Raw genomic sequence first — 21,055 nt, forward strand, 5'->3', positions numbered from 1 at the left:
GTTCCAGTTGCCACCACCTCATATCCTTCTGTGGAAATGCTGTTCATAGTCCTTACAAATGTTGAGCTTTTGTATTCTGTGTGCAGAACAAGCCTTCCCAGGATGTTTGGCAGCATTTTATCCTCTTATCTCCGGAAGATTCCCTGCCTGGAAATCCAGTAATCACCAAAATCCGTTTTTCCACATAGAAGTCACTTAGACATTCATCCAAATCTGCAAACAATGCAAACAATTCTCTGGCACCAGGAAGAGGTGCTGACTCCATAGAGCTGGGAATCAGGGCCTAGTGCTGGCTTAAGCACTCGGTATTGGATTGTAGAGAGAGGAATGAGCCAGAGCAAAATGGAAGGAAAACATTGGGAACTAAGGACCTCAACAGTTTGATGGGCAGAGAAAAACTGTCTAGAAGTAGAGAACAGGGAAATGCAGGTCCTGCACCTGGGGAGAAACAACTACCACAGGCTGGGGTGGACCTGCTGGAGCAGTTCTGTGGAGGACTCGGGGACAACAAGGTGTCCCTGCCCAGCAGAATGACCTGGGTACAAAGAGTCAATGGGATCCTGGGGACCATCAGGAAGAGCATTCCCAACAGGTCAGGCAGTGCTCCTGCCTCTCTGCCCAGTCCTGGGAGGTACCTCTGGAGTGCTGTGTCCAGCTCTTGGGCTCCTTAGCACAGCAGGGACAAGGAGCTCCTGGAGCAGAGTCAGCAGAGGCTGTGGAGCTGAATAAGGTCTTGGAGCACCTCCCTGATGAGGAGAGGCTGAGGGAGCTGGGGCTGCTCAGCCTTGAGTTGAGACACAGCTGAGAAGGGCCCTCAGGCCTGGCTGTCCCTGTGTGCAGGAGGACAGAGCAGGGCCCAAGCTCTGCTCCAGGCACAGCGGTGGCACCAGAGCCATGGGCAGGGCCTGAGCCCAGGAATTCCCCCTGCACAGGAGACAGAACTTCTTCTCTGTGCAGTGCCCAACCCTGAGTAGAGACCAGAGAGGCTGTGGAGTCTCCTCCCTGGGGATACTCCAGAGCTTTGTGGACATAATCCTGTGCCCTGTGCTCTAGAATGGCCCTGCTGAAGCAGGGAGGTGGCACCCGTGACCCACTGTATTCCCTCCAATCTGACCCATTCTGGAGGATCCCTCTTCCCATTCCAGAAGTGCAGTAGACCCTGGAGCCATTGGAGCAGTGCTGCATTCCCATCCCTCCTCTCCTTCCTCACCTCCTGCAAGGAGAGAACAGCTGTGTTTTCTTGCCATATCTTGGGGCTATTTCATACCTCCCCAAATATCATCACAGAGAGACAAATTACTGTATTTCCACTGCTCTGTTTATAGAAGATGCTCTTGATTTAGGGTTTTTATTATTATACTTTATTTTTATGGCTCTCCGCATGATCTGTATGTTTGCATTAATTTGAGTCAAAGGTTTCATAATCTGATTATGGGGAGCAGAGCTTGGGAAGAATTTATAAAACACTCAGAGTCCAGCAGTGGACCTGCATTCCTGAGCACTGGTTGGATTTGGTCCATGATTCTCAACTTCTTTCTTTCCCATGGCTTTTTCTGGAGAGGAAAGGTTCTGATGGATCTGTGGCCAGGAAAAAGAGACAGAAAAGTAACACAAGAAGGACTTTGAAGACTTATTCCTCAAGGTGTTCCCTGCCTGTTCCCAGTGACACAGGATCTGCCTGTCCCTGAGTTTAACAGGTCCATTGTTACAAAGCAGAGTGATGTTCCTTCCCCAGGCAGGTGCAAGAGAGAACCCTTTATTGCAAAACCAGGCCTTTTTAAGCAGTGAGGCCTTTATCTGTTAGATTCCATTTAAGCACAACAAATGTAATTCAACCAACCACCATAAACCACAATGTGACCATGTGATGGTTATATAACTTGTTTTTCTACCTCTAATTCAGCTGAGTCACTTTCCCATAGCCCTTTTCTACTTAGCCAAAGTATCAGGCCTGAGCCATGTTTTTACAAGGGTAACAAGATGTCCTGGTTTAGGGCAAGTTTGGAAGAAAACCTCTGGAAGGAGTCCCCAGAAAGCAAAACCCCACGGCCCCTCCCCCACCTGGTTTGGGAGAAATTTCCTCAGAGCGAAGTGGAAAAAAAACTGTTTATTTAACAGGCAAAGAACTCCCCAGCCCAAAAAATGAACAACACCAGATGACAAAAACTCTTTCACCGCTCTGAAGAGATGACAAATTCAGAAAGTCTCTCCTGGGAGTGGTCGCTCAGTTCTTGGTCTCCGGTGCTGCAGATGTCTGCTGCAGGTCACAAAATGCAGGCTCTCAGTGTTTCTTGGTGTTTCCCAGGTCCAGTCCAGAGCAGTTTGGAATGGTATTCAGGAAAGAGAAAGAAAAAAGAGCCCAGGGAAAGAAACTGGACTGCCTAGCCAAACTAATTAACAAGCAAAAGCAAAAGCAAGGGCAAAAGCAAGAAGGAGGAGTGAGAGCAAAGAGAAAGCAAGCAAGCAAGCAAGTCCTATCCTCTCTCCTACACACAGACTGTGGGGGGAGGTGAGCCGGCTGATAAGACAAAATAAACCTTCACTTTTCGGAGCCAGTCCTGAAGGCACAGAACATAACATCAAGCATAAACAGAACACACGATTGAGGATACAAGCATCATAATGTCATCCTAAGACACAAGGGCCTTATTTTGTAAAGTTTTACCTGTACCAAACATCTCCCCCTTTGTTTTTTGTGTGAAGGGTTCATGTACCCTAATGCCAAAACAGTCTGCATCTCTAAGGCCATTATCTTATTAAGACAATTACTGGTCATCTGCTGGACACAGGATAAGATACATGGAATACAGATCAAAATCAATAAAAAAACTCATCAAGTACAACCATGCCACTGACAAAGAGACCCACAGCACAGGGAAACAAAAAGATGGTGTCCAATGTCCCCATGAAGTGGAAATAAATGGCTACTGTTCATACAACTGGAGCTCAGGGGCCATGCTGTCTAGGTAGGAGGAAGTCCATTAGCTAGAAATGCTGTCTTTGACATTACTGAATGTCTTTCTGGAAGCATTGAACAGGGAATAACTGAAGAGGGTCAGCAGGAACACAATAACATGATGGTGGGTGCAGTGGGACGCAAGACCTGTGTTGGCAGGCTGCCTTCATAAGCTTCCAGACACAGCCATGTTCTGGCAGTCCTACCCCTGCTCCTGCGTTGGCCACGAGGGCTGGATTGCGATTAGGTCATTTCTCCTCTCACTGGGCCTCATCTCCTCAGAGGCGATCGATGTTTGTCCAGACAAGCAGGTAGCCACTTTAGACCTGTTGGCAATAAAAACACATGCCTACCTTCTCCGCTGACTTAGTAAATCAGCTAGGCCTTGCCATTGCACACCCAATTGTGGATCTTTATGTAAAACTTTTAGAAATTGGTTCTGTTGTGGCGGGTGGTGTTCAGAGTGCTGAGACCTTCCTGAAGAAGAGCCTTGAAAAAGACACCTCAGGGGCACAGGCACATCTTTGCTCACACCAGGTGATTTCAGCTCTTCTGTGATCTGGGCAATGCAGGAGAGATGGGGTCATCGTGTGGCATTCCAAGGACAGCCTTTATTGAGCCTCTTCCTCAAAGGGATCCAGGCACAAAAGAGCCACTCAGGCAGGGAAAGCAGGGGTTTATATAGGGATCTCAAAGGGCGGGACAGAACACCAGGGCCAATGGGATGAGGGCATAGGGATGGAGCAAGGGGGAAGGGCCAACATAAAAACCCAAAGAATTCTGGGGATGTTCCTTTTGCTCACCATAACTACAAGGGTTGTAGCTTAGGGGTCAGTCCTCCAGGGGAGTGCAGCAAGCTTTTCCTTGGCCAGATTTCTGGTCTCCACAGGTTCTGCGTATGCAAATCTTCAGAGCAGTATCGCTCTGCCAGGGATCAAAATTAATGCTCTGTGTTCAGAAATTCTTGTGCAAGTATTGCATTATCTAAATGTTCTTGAGGAGCCATATTCCCCCTTCTTTGTTTTTGCGACAAAATGTGCATCTCTCACTATGAAAAAAAAGGCAACATAAAAGTAAAGCAATACATGTGATAAGACAATAAACTCACACCAAGCAAAAATAAGCAAGGTATACATGTAATAATTAGCCCACAATAAAAAGGATCGTGATTTAGAATGATACATCATCAATTGCCTAAATACTGTACCATCACCTAGAGTCTGCTGGCAAGCCCTGTTTCACAATGAGGACCCAGAGAACCATTCCCAGGAAAGGTTTCTAGGTTTACCTCAAAAGGGGGTCCAGCTTTTATAAGCCCAAATTGGCAAGTCAAAGTGACCTGAGTACAGTTTTAGTGCAGAAAACACCTAGGACTGTTGGCATACTTCCAACCAGCTAGGGCTGGGACTTGGCCAGAGTGAAGGCCTCAACTAGAAGGCCTCTCCCTAACATGGTCTATGAACAAGCCTCTAGTAATAGCAGTTGGAAAAGTTCCTTAAAATTGTACATGCCTTGCAGATAGCTACCAACAGTATGGGAAAGTTTGTAAAGCAGCTGGCTTTGTCATTCATCCTTAGCTAAGTAGTCAACGGTACCACAAACGAACTCCAAACAACCAAAGCAATGCATATGTGTCAACCTCAAATAATATCCCATGGATAATGCCTACTATGAAAAGTCAGTGAATTCACACTGTGACATCAACAACATATTCAGAATCGTTAATACATCAACAGTAACCATCCTAAGAAGTTGAGATTATGCTTTTCCACACATCTATGAATATATAACAATAAAGCAAAACAAAAGCAAGAAAGAAAGCTTACAATTAGTAACAGCCATAATTTGGAATTGTTACTTATTCCTCTGTATTACCTATGGAAGATAAAACAGCAAAGATTGTTATGAATAATTATGTTAATTGATCAGTGTAGAATGTTTATATCCATATAATTTTCTATGAAATTGAAGATCTAATAAACTGCATCCTCACTATTTTTACACAACTTAGTCTCTTATATTCTCAAACAGTTGTTTACCAAATTCTTCATCATAATTGTTTCAGTCAGTTCCATATTATCTCTATAACGAAAACTGTACCTTGTCATTTAATGAGCATATTTCAACAGATCTTAAACTTAACGTCACCCAAACATAACGAAAAGTATACCTATCAAAACTTAAAATTAAAATTACTTAAACTGAACAGAAATTAATCTTAATAGAATTTAAACTTAACAGAGCCTAAAATAACAGATTTAAATTGAACAACACTTCATTTAAACTTTACAACACTTAAACTTGACATAAATTAAACTTAACAGAACTTAACCTTAACAGAACCTAAACTTGGCAGAACTTAAATGTAACAGAACTTCAAATTAACAGAATGTAAACCTAACATCACTTAAATTTAAAAGAACTTAAACTTAACATCACTTAAATTTCATAATACTTCACAGAAATTAACCTTAACATCACTGAAACATAACAGAACTGGAAATTAACAAAACTAAAGTCAGAGTTGAGAGTGTTCCTTTAGAAGTTTCAGATACAAAACTGATTTTGACTCCATCATTACAAAAAAGATGTTGAAAATTTGTCATACAACAGTTAAGCATCAATTAACAATATGCAGGCAAACAACTAATTTGTAACTGAAATAGCAGCAACATGGATTTACTGGAGAGATTATAAAGGTGTGACAAATGCGTTGTGATTTTATATAATTTAGTTTAGATAATAGTTCATGGTAAGTGCAAATATTATTGAAAATACCTGTTCATAGTCAAGACTTTTCTGGTGTAAGTTTGCCAGGGTTTATTCAAGTGCAGCTTTGCTCAGAAAAATAACAGTGCATATCTTGCCAAATTGTACTTCAAACCTGTTCAGTTCAGAGATCGTAAGACACCTTTTCAAGATTGTCGGTACAATAAATTTGAGCTTGGACTATTAAAGGTAATGAGATATAAATATTTATGGATAAAACATCAAGGACCTATATAATACTGCCATGAATTTTGTACATGTAACTCACTTAGGTCAGTGGGTGTGTAAGAGTGACCTGTGAACCTAAACTGCTACAAAGTCATGGTTTCAGATGATTCTAAAGGGGTGTGCTATTGTTTACTGCAGTTCTGGTCCATCAATTTAGACTGTTTTAATATCAAGTCAAATTTCAATTTATAAGTGGCAAGGAAGAATAGCTATGTTTGAATCACTAAATAGCTGTACCTAACCGAAATGCTGTCACATGTATCTTCAGGACAAATGATTCACCAAAAAATTGTTTTATCAAAGCTGTGAGGCAAAAAGCAAGCAAACAGGTGAAGCCAGCACAATTTTGCTTACCTTTACAGTGGACAGTCGTGAGCTAATTATATCTAATTCTTTAATAGCTTCTGCAGATAACACTCAGGGTTTGCCTTCACACAAGCAAAGAAATGCCTGATTTATGAGTGGCATTAATTGCTGTGGCTTAACATTGTGTTCCAATAATATCCACCTGAAATATATCCAAGGAGGAATCTACTGAATTTTCTAAGGAGCCACCATATCTTACAAATATTAATCTTCCTGTCCACAAACTAAAACATTAGCCATATAGTGATAAATGTGGCTCTGAGGGTAATGACTTGCAAATATTTTTCCAGATATACAAATTTCTAATTGTTGTGGTAACAGCTAACATCATTATAACTTAGCAAAGGATTGGTATTAATTCAGTTCAATCAGGCTTTTAAATCAAAATTCCTGAAAAGGCAGTATTCATCCCACATGGCAAGTTTTACCAATCATGCACTATATCAGTATTTCTGTTGAAGAATTTAGACCTTACTAAGCAGACTCAATGTAATTAAGTACTCAATTATGTAATGCAAACAGCATGGGGAAAGACACTACCTTTGCACACCTAGCCTTGCATCTCTCCAATAAGCAATCCTGTCAAAATCCACAGCTCACTGAAAAAATAAAGTTAGTTTTAACAGAGTTCTGGTAATGATGTCTGTGTTCTGGGGTTTGAGTGTGCAGCATCACCTGTTAACTGAATGACAAACTCTCCTGTCCCACTCTCCACAGGTCTCTGATAACAGAGTAGCCCAAGTCCTTGTAAGTGGGTCAGCACACAGTAATAACCAACAGATCTCTATGTTTCAATAAGTCCTCTTGCCATTCTGACAGCAATGTGCTGCAGCATCAGCATTCCGTGTATGCCATAACTCTGCCATGATGCCCCTGAGTGATGGTTCTGGGGTTGGAAGAGTAGCTGACACGGGAGCTGCATGGATGATGTGTTCACCTGTGCGGTGCCCCTGGGACACTCATTGCTGCACTGAGACAGAGCATCAAGAAGGTGCAGCCTCTGACCAGGGGAAAGCCTCTTCCTCAAAGGGAGAGATGGGGACAGGATGAGGTAGAGGGTGAACCAAAGTAATAGTTCTGGAGACTGGGAGAAATAGCTGCAGATGCAGTTGGACTGCATCTCTCAGTGCAAATCCCAAAGCAGTGCCAACATGTATCAGAAACACACTCCTGCCATTGCAGCCACATGACATGGAGAGAGACCAGCAGCAACACCATCAAGAGCTGCCCAGGAGCAGCCTGACAAGGAGAAGCCTGAGAAGAGACTGCAAATAGTGCCTAAGAGCCCTTCTGTGGCTCTTAGAAATGATAAATTTGGTATTACTCAGCAAAGATTTCCCTGCAGCTTCAGACCTGCATTAGCAGGGGGGTGCTGAGAGAAAATAGGGTTAGATGAGACAGGTAGACTGCACCTACATGAAAAGCTTGGAATGGGCTCTGCCCAGGACCTATGAGCACCCAGAAGCAAAATGTGTAGATTCTGATTAAACTGCAGAAAATAGTTTAAATGAAACTGAGGTCCTTTGCACAATCTAAAACATAAAAGACAGTTTTGGACGCCAGGTTTCAAGGTCACATTCTGCTGGAGAAGCAGAGGCATCTTCCAGATCCAGAGGATCCTCAGCTGCAGGGAAATAGCCCTGGGAGCCAGTGATGCTGGATCTCAGTCCCTCTGGGCTGTCTGCAAAAGCAGAAAAGAGGGAGAGCAACATGTAATTAGCAGATTAACTTTGTGCCAGAGCAGAAAAGCCCCTGAAACAACTGCTGGGCCACAGCTGGAGCAGAGAGCCTGCCCTGAGCAAGGCAAACTTTGCTGTCATAAAGCGGGCATCATTTGACACTCACTGGCTGGGTACCGTGTCTCCCCCAGTCATTTTAAGAGACAAAGAGAGGAGATGGTTTCTTCCTCCTGAAAGATAAATGCCTCCAGATTCAACAGGTCCACTGAAATTCATCAGTTCTGACTTGAAATGAAAGCTGTAATAAATCTCCCTGTTGAATAGGAGATCAAAGGCAGATCATTAGAGTTCTTGGATTACCCAGTGAGACTGCACTTCCATCAGCCACTGTGCTGCTAGTCCCCCATGTCCAGAACGACCCCTTTGACAGTACAGCTTTGACTCTAAAGAAAAGGACAGCTTTCCTATGAGAAGGTTTGGGTTGTGCCCCTCTCCTTTATCCACCTGTTCCCTGACTTCTGTCAGACAGCTCTGTGTGGCTTGTGTCCACGTCCTTGGCAGCCACAAGAATGGAGTGGGACATTGCTCCACCCCACAGTCACAGCAGAAGAATTCCGTGTTGGCCAAGGCCTCAGGGACAGCCCTTCCCCACATCAAAAACTTCCTGCATCTTCTTTCCAGAGAAGGGAAGTCCTCATCAAGATTTGGGAACTATCCCAACTCAGCTGCTCTCCTTTAATTAAAGACAGACCTCAAGACTGCAAGGTAGAGCCCTGCAACCCTTAAAGTGGGACTGGGTGTCCATGACACTCCTGTCTCTGGAGGGATGTAGGATGTTGTAGCGATTTTCCACTCTGTTCTGAGGATTCCCAGCAGGAATCAGGAGCAATCTCTATCTCAGCTTCTCAAAACATATTTGTTGGCAGCAGCCTATGATATGGCCACAGTCTCAATCAGCTCCACAGGGAAAACATGCCCCTTTCTCAAATCTTTGTGAGTAACCCCTTCTCTCTGCCAGAGCCATGAGAACCCAAACTCATCCAGCCCCCTGGGCTTCCTGCTTTCTCATTTCAATCTCAGTAGCCATGTTCACACATCCAAGCTGGCATCTGCATGTGGGTGCAGGGGAAGGTTGTGCAGGAGGAGCATAAGGTATAGAGGCTTCAAAGCTGCAGGTGGTGGCATCCTATCAGCAATACAGCTGCTGGTCCACCCTTCCTGGCTCCTTGGTCCTATCAGGGAGGTTCTTCTCCCAGTCTAATGATGATCTGGTGAGACAGTTGTGCCTAAGCCAGCTGGAGGATGCTGGAGCACAAATTCTCCAAATACGAACAGCATAGGGCAAGTAGGTATTTTCCAATGCCCTGGCCTATAGATTGCTAGGTTTTGACCAGAACAAGCTGGAAAACATCATCTGATGTCCCTGGCTTAGCACAGTTGGGACACAGACTTTGCTTCAGGTGCAGCAGAGCTGGATCCAGGCTGTGGGCTGCATGCCCAGCAGTGCCTGGGGACAGCAAGGGGACCAAGCTCTGTGGAAGACACACAGAGGGAACTTCACGTCCATGCAAAACGTGTTGCACACAACAGAATGAATTTCATCCCTGGAGAGATTTTTTCCCCCTGAGACCAGGTTTGCTGAGCTTAGGTCTGAAATGAGGGACCATAATAAGTCCATTAGCTTCAGAGGAGTTATCCTGAGCACACAGTTCAGCCTGTGATCCTTCATTTTACAAAGGGCTAAACACGGAGAGGATATAGCAGTGGAAGTGAGAGAACCTCTGTCATTTTGCACGGCTGTGATGTGAAAATCAGTGCTGGGGTGAAAGTGGGGTTATGTGGGACTTATTTCACTGACTGAAACCTGTTCCTGATAATCAAGCTTCTCATGCTGTATCTGCTCTTCTGTTCTGCAGGATGGGGCATGGGGTGTATTAGACCAAAGGGTGTCTGGGGACATAGAATGTGTGTGTTGGGGTGTCCCATGACATGGGAAGGCCTGCAGTTGGGTGTCCTGTGATACACCCAACCACACAGGTTATATTCACTTGCAGGGTATCCCAGAGAATGGAAAGTCATGACAACACACATATTGACACAAGACACTGAGCACCCTGAGAAGAGACATTTCGAGTGGACTTTTACTGGGTACCAGCCTGGCTGCAGGGAAATATCTGCACCTGGGCAGAAAGCAACAAAAATGGTCCCAGCACTGGGGCTCTGATAATGAAGAAACAACCTTGCAATTTGTAGCTGAGCCCAGAGTTTTGGAAGCCCATCTTCTGACTTTTGAAGTGCAAACCAGCACAACATCCCCCATTACCCAGCTCACCCTGGAACAGCCCCAGCCCTTTATGTCACCTCCAGCACAGAAGGTTTCCTGGACCCCTGAGCACAGCTCCCGCTGGACACTTGCACAGATGAAACTGCTGAGCAAGATCAAACACAAACCATTCCCCAGGCTTCCCCCCACCCCCCCCAACTGCTCCAGCTGGCTGATAATCCCTCCGACTGAAAGGGAACCTGAACCTTGAGTGGTTTTGTGCGCTGGGAAATGGAGCTGAGCCCCTAAACCCTCTTTGTGCTGGGATAATGGTCCCGGTGCCCTCCATCCCCACACTGTCCTGATCCCCACTGGCACTGACCAGCCAGCAAGATGAGCTCTGGAACTCTGGAGCTGTCACCACTCTGAGCTTCAATCCAGCATAAACCAAACTTTTTGTTTGAGGTAGTAGTTAAAAAAAAAAAAAAAAAAAAGCATATGTCTTTGATCTTGAATAAAGCTTTTATCACAGCGCCTTCAGTCCCAGCGAGCGAAAGGGATTATCTTTCTTTCGCACAAAAGTTCACCTCCCAGTGCAGGTCACGGGAGGAAGATTTCACTGTATTGGGAGGCGTTTTCTCCAGGGCATTCACCTCAAGTTCGGCAGGCAGCTGCTCCCAGGGAAACCTTTTTATGAGCTAACCTACTGCCTCAAATCCTTTCACATGCAAAGGGAACAAAAATAAGAACCCTCCAAAAGAAAGAATCAGACGTAAACTCCCTGACAATCACTGCTGGCCTCATTTAGCAGCAAAGACCTCAGCTGAGCATCCTGACAGCTCTCCTAACTCCCAGTGAACAGCCAGGACTCAGGGAAGTCACTTGAGGCAGTATCCGGGCCCAAATGCAGCCTGCATGCAACCAGAGTAGGGACTGGATTTAGCCTTGTGTGGGGTCTGCTCTGGCTCTGGCCAAGGGTGTCCCCATGATTCTGCTCCCCGTGTCAGGCAGGCTGGATCCATGAGGATCATCCCTTTACCCACAATAGGTTAATGCCAGAGGTGTTTGCTGCCTGGAATGGGGCTCAGTACCTGTGCTCTGGGCAGCCTCCCTGCCCTCACCTGCCCTGCCTATGCATCAGACAGGCAGTGCTGGATAATGGGATTTACCAAGACTGCCTCAAAACTGCTGCCTGTTCCCAGCATCTGGCAGGAACTGGGGGCAGGAGGCAGCATTGCCAGCATGCTGTAACCTGCCCATGGGGGCACACAGGTATGGCAGGGCTGCCTGAGGTGCAGCACCCACCTCCACTCTCCTACAGCCTTTGGGAGCTATGAGGAGCGGGGTGCTGCTGGCCGCCTGGTCAAGGAAGGGTGCTGTGGTGGTAGAGACCCAAGTTCTCCCTCTCCCATGGACAAGGACATTAGTGGAAGTGACAAATATGCTTTGACATCAATTATGTTGCTTTCTTGTTCAGCCAAGAAGTAATTAAGTGAAGCAATTAGGTAAACTTATCAAGGGAAGTTTGCAGTACCTTAAACAAATAGCAAATTGGGACAGGAAGGAGTGGAGATAAAAGGGGATAGGGTGAAACTCCCAAAAGGGGCCTGGAGGTCCCCACGGGCTAAGGCTGCTGCAGGCATCAGTTCGAAGGGGAAATTCTGCTATGAGGATGTCTAGAATGAAACATCCCTCCTCCCATCTGTACCTCTGAAATTGTCCCTCCTGCTCTTCTCAGAACACAGGCAAGAGGAAATGACACAGCCCCAGGGGTCTGCTAAGAGCAGTGGTAAGAGATGAAGTGATCGATGGGGACCCCCACTGTGTACAAGAGACTGTACAAGCAAGTCTCAAAGCATTTGCTGATAATAACAGGTAAGGCAGAAGATGGACATGGACACTCAATGATGGACTCCCTGCAGGGACAGCAGAGACACAAGTGGCTGTGTCTCATTCCCAGCCTTCTTCACTACAGGAGCAAGAAGGACTGGGGTGTTCTTCTGGGATAGATGGTCACAGGGCTCTGTCCCATGGAAAGGTGGGACAGAGGCATGGAGAGAAGTGCCATAGCCCAGAAATACACCTGTAAGCCCCTGTGCTCCCAGGACCCCATCACTTTATAAAAGACATTAAATTCTGAAAAAGGTCCCTCAAGAATGACAAAGAGTCAGCACAGCCACGCCAGCCCCATGTCATGTGTGGAAATGGATGGTGTGTCCCCCAGCCAGTGCCACTCCCTCAGGCAGTTGGTGCCACCATACTGCTCTGCTGTGTCCAGTCCACTGCCCTACCTTTCAAGTCAATGAACTGCTAAATTTTAAGATCTAATTTCCAGATTTCAGAAGAATCCATGGCACAAGCTGCTTTTAAAGTTTGCTAAGGTGTCAAATCAAAATGCAATACTATAAATCATTAATGCACCCCTGTGTTGCAATGAAGCTGGAATATTTTAATGACTGAATAATGGAGTCAATAATCACAAATCTCAGCCGTCATTAGAAATTCACATCCCTCTGTGCACCCTGCTGGAGAGGAAATTTTGCAACTGGACTGGATTTACCCAAAGAAAGTGCAGGCAGAAGAACCACAGCAGAGTGGGACACAAGTGGGTGGGTTTTGCAGCTCAGTTTTGTGACCAGCAATGAGTCAGCAGGCTGCTCTGAGCAGAATGATGGACTTGTTACAAGGGCATGTAGTGATAGGACAAGGGAGAATAGCTTTAAACTGAGATAGAAAATTTAGATTAGCTATTAGGAAGATATTCTTTCCTGGGAGGCTGGTGAGGCCTTGGCACAGGTTGCCAGAGCAGCTGTGGCTGCCCCATCCCTGAAAGTGTCCAAGGCCAGATTGGACAGGGCTTAGAACAACATGGGATAGTGGAAGGTGAACACAGGGGGTAGAATGGGATGAGCTTTAAGTTCTTTCCAACCCAATCACTTTGGGATTCTGTGATTGCTAAAAGAAAGAAACTCGAGCTAACCCATGACGTGGTTCCTGGTAGAAATAACAGTGGCTGGAGCATTTACAGTTTGGATGAGCACTGGGGTTTTCAAGTGAACACTACCAGACTACTCACCTTGGTACCAGGAGAGTTTTGTCCACTCCCATTGAGGACAGCCCAGAGTGGGAGTGTCCTGCGTCCAGGACCAGACTTCATCCTAGAGCTGGAAAAGTCCTGGAGACAACAGTGTGGAGAGAACCAGAAAGGGCAGATCTGGAAGCTGGTGAACAGAAGGCAGAAGGGCAAAGTTAGAACAGTTCTGTGAATGCTGGGACATGCCTGCAGGCAGCAAGAACCAGTGTGTCCCTGGCACAGATGGAGCATGTGGCTTGGAGCTGCTGCACAGGTGGGAGGAGGGTTGGCCCTGCCACGGAAAAGAGGAACAGGCATTAGGCACTGCTGAGTAACACCAGCTTCCTCAAAGAAAGGAAACCCCTGGAAGTACAGCATCGGGATGGCAAGCAGCCACAGCCAGCACAGAGGCTGAACACAGAGAGAAGTGCTGATGTTCTGCCTGCGCTGGTTAGGATGTTCACAGTGATGCACTGCTCAGGTGTATGGTCCCAGCACTTCTAGGACATGCCTCGTGGTGTGACAACAAGCCTGATGCCCCAGCGCTGCAGTGGGGCTGCTATTCAGCTGGATGTGTGAATACTCATGGAACCTGCATGGTCAGATGAACATCACCAGGACAGAGGCACAGGATAGAGGGACCCATCACTTGATACTTCCTGAGCTGGGTGCAAATCACATTAAGACAGAGCTGGTAGAACCTGTGAGAAGTGGAAGAGGTGAGAAACTGCCTCTTTGTTTCATCATAAAAGGAAGAAAGTCATAACAGTGCTCTCACAGGACTATTGCAGTGGGTAAAGAGCTATCAAATGGTCACCTGAACCACAGGAAACCTCCCTGGATCTGCACAGAGCAGACTGAAGTACCACACACCCTGGATAAGTGGCATAACTTTGAGTCAGATATTCCTTCCTCAGGAACCTGGTGAGACAAACTGTCCACCTTGAGTTGTCCTGCTCCAACTTGTCTTGGCACTAGGATTGCACTGGAGCCCACACTTAAAAGTCTTTTGGGTTTGGTCCATTTTTTGTCTAGCTGAAGAATGGAAGCAGGACTCTTGAGTTCAGGATTTGCTTAGACTGGAGAGGGACATTTTCAGGGGCATTATAGTGACAGGACAAGAGGAAATGGCCTTAAGGTGAATGAGGGTAGATTTAGATTGAATATTAGGAAGAAATTCTTTCCTGTGGGGGTGGTGAGGCCCTGGTACAGGGTGCCCAGAGAAGCTGTGTCTGCTCTGTCCCTGGAAGTGTCCAAGGCCAGGTTGGATGGGGCTTGGAGCAACCTGGGATAGTGAAAGGTGTCCCTGCCTGTGGCAGGGGGTGGAACTTTTAGATCCCTTCCAATCCAAAACATTGTAAGCTTCTATGATAGTTCTCTGTTCCAGTTCCTGTTCCAGTTAGAGAAACACAGCTAAAGCCATGGATTCAATCCTCAGGGGAAAAATTTAAGAGATCTGTCAAAAATTTGCAATCACAGAATCACAGAGTAAATGGATGTTGGACAGAAAATCACCTAGTTCACCACAACACCCTGCTCAAATCATTGCTGTCCCTTTTTCTCCCAACTTCACTAAGCCTTCAGAGATGGCACACTGGTGGGGCTGGTCACATCTCAGGGTGTAATAGCACAGACGCACAGCAGGACATACAGCTGGCATCTTTCTATGGGTGACATTAACATCAACAGTGCCCATCAGATATCACTTCTGTTTCACGCTTTTTGAGGTAACGATTTAACTGTTGGAGCTTCCTGGAACTGCCCCCTAGATAAGGGGGGCCTGGAGCAAGTCCTGCCAACTAATCCCTAAATTTATTCCAATCTGGACAACACCATTGGCTTTGCAGCAGTGTAACAGGGTTTGGCCCTCTAACAGTGATAGCCAAAATTTACTTAAAATCTGAGGGGATACAGTGCTCCAAAAGGATTTCTTTTTCCCTCAGGCTGTTGCAGAAATATTCATGTGGGTGGCAGAGGATTTTCACCTTTAGTGCATGAGTCCAATCACCTCTGAAGAGGGGACCCTGAGTGAGTTGGACCAACATGGCAAATCCCATTTCCTCATCGATTTTCTTGAAGGATGCTCTGGAAGTAGCTGGGTGTATGTATTTGTGTGAGCAAGGGATATTAGAGACTCATGCTGTGAGATTATAGCCAACACCAGAGGTTGTTACCTCCTAAACCCCTCTTTTAAGGTGTTGACAACTTTAAAAAAACTCAACTCTTTGTGCCAGAGATGTCTCAAGCTTCATCGCAGATGAAAGGAGTTTTTGGGGAAATCTGAGCCAAAATCTCTGTGGCTGTGTTCTGCATTATCTGAGCTTGTATTAAAAAAAAAAAAAAAAAAAAAAAAAAAAAAAAAAAAAAGAGGCGGGGGAAGCACGCTCTGTTAATACTGTTTGTCATAATCCTCTTCTTCCATCATCCTGCCCAGCAACAGCCGCTTGGGTCTGCCCCTGCTCCTCCTCTGAGAACAGGCTCGTGTGTGCACCTTCCTGCTCCCCTCTTTCCCCTTGGAGCCGTCCAGTGTCCTGATCCACCGGTGCATGCATATAAGATGCCGTCCTAGACCATCCCTTAGGCAGGGAGGTGGGAAACTCCTGCCCTCCCATCATCTCCCTGCTGCCTCCAGGGCAGAGTGACCACGCTGATTCCCTGTTCTCAGTGCCAACCGGGCAATCAGCAATGCCAGGACGAGGCAGGAAGTAAAGAGGCTCAGCAGACAGTGGAATCATGCAGGCCATGATTCCACAGGGTTGTGAGGGGAAACCTCATCCAGCCTGTCCAGCACATGCAGTAAAGAGCATGGAGGAAGACTTGGCATGAGAGCTCACTGAAGTCAGGGAGTGACATGGCACGGTGGGCAGGGCCAGAAGAAAATGAAGCAACCCCTCAATGAGCAGAGTCCTGCCTCAAACACACAAGAGCAGAGGGTGGGGATAGCTCCCCTCAGAGCAGGGAGGAAGACTGCGCCAGCCCTCATCACTGCCCCAAATTAAACAGCTTCTGCAGGTGAAACTGCCAAAGCCTTGCTCAGGGTCGCCAGAGCTCCAGCAGTGTGGTTTCCTCCAAGGCACTGCCGTCAGCGCTGGGGCTCAGTGGGGCACAGGGCCAAGCCAGCAGAGGTACTCTGAGGATCAGAGATCACTGGAGATGGCAGTGTCTGAACCCTCAGGGTCCAGCCAGTGTCCCCAAGGGATGAGAAGGTCCTACAACTCCTGCTGAAGCCTATCACCAGCTTGGGACTCCGTTCATCCCCTGACCTTCAGTCATTGATTCCAGCTGCTTTTGGATTCCTTTTGCTTCCCATCATGGCAGACAGGAGTTTCCATATTTAAACCAACACCAGTTAGTCCCCACTCAAAATACAGCCAGAGGAATCTCCCCAGAGCAGGGAAAGGGATTGTTCCCAACAGGAGACCTCTCCCTGCAAGCACCTGGCCTGAACACAACCCCAGGAATGAGCTTGTGGTAGAGAAAAAGGAAATTGTGTTTGATCACTGGCAAGATGAGCTGCCTGCTCCCTGAGGGGAAAGGGAAGCGCAGGATCCCTGCTGGTGTTGCAGGGTTTTGGAAGGGGGAGAGCAGCCGGGCAGGATCAGGTTCAGGAGCACCGTAGTCAGTAGTGTGTGGGGCTGTCCCAGGGCAATGTCCCACATCCCTGCGTGGGCTGTGGCTGACACATGGAGAAGTGCAGGGACCTGAGCACCCCATCGCTTTTCAGAGTTGCTCTAATATGCTCAAAATAATCCCTGGAGCATCTGCAATTATTTGCCAAGTGCTGCATCATCTTCCCGCAATATTTGCATTAGGAATGCAGGAGTGGTAGAGCCCTTTGCAGAGAGCCAGGGAGGTAGGGACAGGTACTGGCACCCAGCAAGGAAAGTATCAGTAGGAATGAGCTCTCCATGCTATCTGCTCTGCTGGCCCTCCGAAGTGCCAACACTTGGCAAACACCTGGGCACATCCATGGCAAGGCTGAGGGTTTAGTTTCATCACCATGAAATGAGTCACTGTCAACCCCAAAGCAAGTCCACTCTGTCCTCATCCTCCACTAGAGCTGTAGGGAGACCCAGCCACACTTGTGCAAAGCTCCTGGAATCCCAAATTCAATCCCCTAGCATGGATTTCCATCAGCTGCATCAGCTCTTGGCCAGCTGTACCACCAATGGTGTGAACCAGCTCATCAGGGAGAACAGCAATGCCTTGCCTTTAAAACACAAAAACCCTCAGAGCCACAGAGAAATGAATGAGTAAAAGGGGTGTATTTATTTAGACTTTGACCGAAACTTCGATAAGAATCCTACATTGGGGGATTTGAAATCTTTGAGCATATCCTGGTTACAAACAAGGACACAAGAACTCGTGTGTATTTAATAGATCTACTGAGATGTGGCAGATAGCAAAGGATTATCTGGGTTAGTCTGTGTGAGAGGCTGGAGGGAATTCCCTCCAGTCCTCCAGCCCTCTGCGGAGGGAATTCACTGTTCACAGAGACCGGCTGTGTGGCAAGGGGAACACAGTGGGGATAAACAGGAGTTCACACTCACCATGGGGATCATCTGACCTGCTCCTGAGTGCCACCAAACTCACCATCATCTATAATCCTGCTGGAGAAAGCCCCTGTCTACCACACAGCTCAATAATAACAGCTTTACATGCTCAGAGACAAAAGAAACAACTTCAGGTCTGAAGTGCAATGTACTAAACCAAGATGTGATGTTAGTATGGCATTAAGGATGAACAGATGGGGCAGCTCCACTCTAAACAATGTCACACTGGACTCTCTGAGCTGGAAAAAATAAAAAGAACACAAGTTGGATAAAGGGAACAACCCCCTCACTTGTAATTGCCAAAGGTTTTTTTCCAGTTAACCCCCCCATCTTCTACTCAGCACAGAGCTCTCCTTGTGACTCTTGCAGAAGGCCAGAATGAAAACTATTTACCTGCAGCTGCAGACTTTCCAGATGTGCCTCTACACATCTCTACAGAGAGCAGAGCATGGGCAGACACATGTTGAGAGGTGCCACCTCCGCAGCATGAGCTTTGGGAAGAAGATCTGGGTCATGGCAGACCAGGGGAATGTGGGTGGAGGGCTGGGGTGAGTCGGCGGGGGACCTAGTCCAGGGGAAGAACAGCAAAGTGGAGGGACAAAGATGGCTGGCAAGGGCTGGAGTTTAACTTTTCCCTACCAAAGTGGTGGCCAGAAGGTCAAGCTCATCATGTAGGTGACTTATGGCCTTGGCCTCCTTGGGCAGAGAAAGACAGATACACACGTTAGGGAAAGCCATCACCCCCATCAGCAGGTTCAGCACAGCTGGAGGGGCACAGATTATCTCCCCAGGCAGCCTGAAACCTGAGGCAGGGCTCTGCTTACCTTATTTCAGAGGTAAGAGGAGGAGGCCAAACTCCATTTCCAGCAGGAAGCCTCCAGTGGGTGGAAAACCTGTGAGCTGAGACAATTTGGCACAGTTCTAAGCTAGATCTAATCTATCCAGACAGACCCATTTGTTGGCAGCTCCTTTGTGCTGCTAGTGAGGAAATGCACACCAGAACCATCCTGGCCAGCCCTCCCCATCAGCAGGAGGTTCTGTGGACAGCAGGAAAGTATCTAAGAGGCACAGAGAAGAGCTTTCCATATGCTGCAGGCCTCTAAGCATCCATGGGATGAAGGAACACAGGTCAACAAACTTGACCCACAGCTCCCTGGGAGCAAGACACAGACTGACTACTCCCATTAGAGGTGGAAAAGTCACTGTCTGGAGTGCCCACAATGCTAGGTATCTCCAGGGTGTCCAAGACAAGGGAAATAAGACCAGTCTAAGCATTTGCGCTCTGCACAGATCGTCCCTGACTAGTCTTGATGCTCTTCAGCACTTGCCAGAGAGCAGAGATGGCAGTGAGCACCAGCATAGGGGTGAAGGCTGCCACCAGTTCACTCCTCAGCCATGCCAAGCAGCGTGAGATCCTTCACTCTTGTACTCTTTGGCAGATTTCCTATCTCTTGATTCGTGCTGGTAGTTGTTTCCTGCACAGTCTCCAGTTAGTTATTTACATCTCACATGCTGCTGTGGTGAGCAGCTGTAGGCAATGACATGTAATTGCAGCAACACTCAGAGCAGGGGCAGCAGAGAATGCCTTCCGACCTGCCGAAAGCAGCTCCTAAAGCCCACAAACATCGCTCAGGACCCTGCATGCCTCTAGTTCTGACCAGCAGCTCTCAGGATGCAGTTACATGTCTGACCAGTTCCCTCCTGTCCCCATGCAGCCAGCATTGCTTCTTCCCAGGCACATGGTCTGGCATTTAGCAGTGCTGAGCTGCTCGACTGTGTCCATGTGCTGGGCAATTCAGATCCTACTGCTCCTTACTGCTCCTTCAGCCTCTGTTTCAGCAAGGGCTTTCTGCTGCCTTGCAGACCACAGAAACCAGTGCCATGGCCCGAACCCATTGCAGATGAGAGCTATGTATCTCAACTTACAGAGCATCCATGTGTCTATGTACATGTACTAAGAACTACACTTTATCAAGTTTGCTTAAAGTGATTAGAAGTCTGGGTAGATTTCCTACTTTGAGTGAACACAAACAGTGCAGGGAAAAAAAAGTGAGAGCTTCTGCTCCCAATAAAAGGAATTACTGTGTTAACACATGATATCAGGAATTATGGTGACTTACTGAAGGGAGCCTGTCATGGTTTGACACTGGCACAATGCCAGTGCCCCCCCATGAAAATGCAATTTTTTAACTGAATGATGTAAAATGCAATCGAGAACAGAGCAAAGCAGGCCTAAGCTTAATAACAAGAAAAAAAAAACTTTATTAAACTACTACTACTATGCTACTATAAAAGGAGGGGGGGGGGGGAGAAAGAAGAAAGAAACACACACAATTCAAAATGAAAATCTTCTAAAGCATTCCTCCTCCCACCACCTAACTCTAACAAACCACAGTGAGACACAATCTGGACTCCAATCAGGTTTCCACCCTCCAGATAATCAAAACCCAGTCCATCTGCAGGGAGAGAGGAGTCTCTTTTGTGCCACAGACGCCCCAAGAAACACAAATGCCACATCTTGTGCTTCTATGTCACCACATGGCACCGCCTGGAGAAAAAAAGTTTGCCAGTGGTGACCCTCTCCTTTCCATGCACAGTGTTCTCACTACTAATGCATGGATGGACAGACTGCTTTTAGGATTTTTCTTTTTAAGGATGCCCTGCCAAGAGGGGAAAAAACAACAGTTCAGTTTTTCATTTTTGGGACCAACAGTCCCCCAACATTTTCCCCTGGGGCCGAGGATCCACAAACAGAGATCTTCTTCTCTTCTTCCTCTCTGAAGACAGGGGGCACCACCACAAACCTCCTTAACTTTTCTCTGTTTGCTCTACTTCTGTCTTTTCCCAGCTGAAGCAGGTCTCTTGGGCTCACCAGCATCCTCCTAAAATACAGTCTCTCTTGGAGGAGAAGATCAGTTCAATCTGTGGTTACCAAGAAAAAGTCCAGCCAAAGGCCACTCCATCATCTCCTCCCACCTAGAATTTCTCCTTTCAACATCCCAGGTCCCAGGCTGTTTCTCTTCCTCTCTTTTTCAAACCAAGGAGGAGAAAAATTTCACAAAGCTTTCATTTCTCAGGAAGGGTTAAAAGTCCCGACTCCCAGAGATGGCTTGCTGCCCAGGCTCCAGCTCCCACAGCCCGGCTGGGCACCTTGCGGCCCCCCCGCTC

At 46.9% G+C, this 21,055-nt stretch overlaps 1 protein-coding gene across 6 annotated transcripts in view; it reads right to left on the reverse strand.

Annotated features, from left to right (window-relative positions):
- Window positions 1-2,089: 2,089 nt before the first annotated feature.
- The window catches only part of ZBTB40 (zinc finger and BTB domain containing 40), a 57,595-nt gene continuing 38,629 nt past the window's right edge, over window positions 2,090-21,055 (reverse strand). For 3 of the 6 annotated variants that reach the window (XR_012051685.1, XR_012051682.1, XM_072917378.1), the window contains 5 exons: window positions 13,338-13,482; window positions 6,308-6,461; window positions 4,783-4,831; window positions 3,760-4,004; window positions 2,090-3,515 (listed from right to left, as the gene is read on the reverse strand). The gene's annotated coding sequence lies outside the window, so the exon portion shown is untranslated. The remainder of the gene's footprint in view (window positions 3,516-3,759; window positions 4,005-4,782; window positions 4,832-6,307; window positions 6,462-13,337; window positions 13,483-21,055) is intronic. The other 3 variants (XR_012051683.1, XR_004369632.3, XR_012051684.1) reach the window with 3 other exon arrangements.

This window comes from Taeniopygia guttata, chromosome 21 (genome assembly GCF_048771995.1).
Source record: "Taeniopygia guttata chromosome 21, bTaeGut7.mat, whole genome shotgun sequence".
Lineage (NCBI taxonomy): Eukaryota > Metazoa > Chordata > Aves > Passeriformes > Estrildidae > Taeniopygia > Taeniopygia guttata.